The sequence below is a fragment of the Montipora foliosa genome, chromosome 12, assembly GCF_036669935.1.
Source record: "Montipora foliosa isolate CH-2021 chromosome 12, ASM3666993v2, whole genome shotgun sequence".
Taxonomy (NCBI): Eukaryota; Metazoa; Cnidaria; class Anthozoa; order Scleractinia; family Acroporidae; genus Montipora; species Montipora foliosa.
In genome coordinates, this window is record NC_090880.1 from 8868324 (window position 1) to 8870823 (window position 2500).

Sequence of the window (2500 nt, forward strand, 5' to 3'; positions counted from 1 at the left end):
TAATTATAATTACTCCTTGGCCCAGCTTTATACCAGGTAGAAAAAAGCAACCAATAAATGAAAATTATATATTATTTTCCTCAGAACATGCTTTGGTTGTTTGACAAATGGACTTTCAAATGACTTAAACTGTAACTTGCTAAGAAATAAAATGCTAAGCACAAGTATCTACATAAGAAAAATACGGATGGACTGGACTTCAGTCTTTAAAGGGTTACAGGGCTTTTTGAAAGAATTATAATCTGTTCAGTCAGTCAAACTGTTGCAAAGGGAGGTAGTATGACCTTTCATAGGTCTTCCACATTTGCGGCACTTTCCTTGTTTCTTTGCTTCTGTCACTGGGGCAGTTGTGGTTGATTGCAAGACACTCTGGTCCTCAACTGAGTGAAAATCAAAGACTCAGTCTCTGTTGCATGTAAAGTATTTGCAATCTGTGCCATATACAATTAAATTTAAAACCCTGGGATAGTTATTGTTAGATCATTGTTGAATATCTAACCCTGGAAAGCCCACACTGTATTACATGGATGTGCTTGGTTTGGCAGTTTTGTTATTACTTGATTGAGATAGCTTACAGGATGGATATAAATGAGTAGACGCTCTTTTCTGCCTTTCTCTGTATTTATTAACTGCTTCTGGTTCGTTCACTCTTTCTTTGAATTGAGAACTCAAAGAAGGAGGAACCTTTGTTTTGTATCTCTCTGCCACAATTTTGTAAGACTGTAGTTGAGATTTGAATGTAACATTGAACAGTTCTTCCCTAATTGCCTGAACATAGCCTACAAAACAAAAAGATCCTCATTCACCAGCATGAACATAAATGTAGAAAATAAATAACATCACTAAAAGTAAAAGTAACAGTATCAAAACACAAAATAACCTTAACAGATAACTAACCATAAGTTGGTGGGACTGCAACCTCTCTGACAACTTCATCACCCGATTTAAATTTGGGGTATGTCACTCTGAAATATTCCTCCCCATTCTCAGCTGTCTTTGTTTGACGATTAACATTCTCATTGAAGTGTAACTGCCAGAATGTGTCTGTAATACAGAAAACAAAACCAAGCAAGCAATTATTGCTTGAATGCCTTTAAAAAATTTTTATACTCATAATGGTGTCAACACAATACACCACCACACCTGCAGTATGTACCAAGCCAAGAAAAGCAAACCATCTTCGTATGCCAATGGTTAAGAGGCCCTGACTGTAAATATCGAGAATCCGCCGACAGTTGCAAAATTTCATAATTTATTTTATTCTACCTAAAAGATCCTTTTGGTGAACTATTTTCAAAAATGGAAATAAAAAGTTCCATCGTGCTTTGCTTTTTCCGAAAAATCCAAAAGTTCAAATTACGCCGAGGCGGGCCCCGACCCCTCGGAAAAACAATGAAAAATTCTGCAACTTCGCCAACTCCATATGCGACAACGCGTTGAATTGCCGGTTTGCTTTTTTGGATATAAAAAATGTAAACTTCATGTAATTTTGTCAAGTTTAAGACAACATAAAAACTCATTGAAATAACCCACTTTCAATCTTTTGGGCTGAGGTAAACTAAAGGCCAACTTTAAAGGCCTATAAATATCCTAGTATATAAATTTACGTGTCATATTGTACATCAGCTGAAAGCTTTATCCTCGTAGGTCATTATCTGCAACTGTCGATTTTGGCCCGCAAAAATTAGCGTATCGAGTTTAAAAAGAGTTCGGGCTATTTTGACCAGAAATTCAATGCAAATTGCTGAGCAGATGTCACGCAAGAGGTCACGGCCAATCCTAATCAGTTTGCAAATAATGCATCTTTTTTCTCTCCTGATTGAAAATGTCGGCAAAGAGCGCCTTGAAGTACTTCAATGACGTTTCATTATATTTAACAAGCATACAAGCACGCCACTTATCATTTTATTAATCTTTGATCTAACTGAACGATAACCGTCATCGATCGCGTTGATGCATAGTGCCGGGTGCATACATACACAGCGAAGCTTATTACAAAGTTGAAGAGAATAGGGTAGACTTACTAACTGTAGTTACTCTTGGTTTAGAATAACGCGATGTCATCCCAGGAGCTCCCTATTTTACTCAATTTTTGACCGAAAAGGTCAACAAAACAGACTTACAAAACAAAATGATCAATGAAAATGTGCGTCCTCGCTTGCAGTTCTTGCTTACCGTGATTCGTTCATACATTTTAAACTGCTGATAATACCAATTGCTTACGTCTTTTTACTGCCTGTAGAAGAAAAGAAATGAAGAAAAAGAAACCAATCAAGAGTAAAAGAAAAACTCACGCAAAAGAGTAGCACATTCTGACAACATTATTGTCTCGTTAAAGGGCTGTTGTAGGGTTCTTTCTTCTCGCAACTTTTGAGAATTCTTTTTTAACCATGAAAAACAGTTACCATAAGGCACTTGTACCATCGTGTCGAGTAAATTATTGCAAATATGTCAAATTTGATTTGCGTGATAATATAACTTTGCGTGATGTAACCAAAAA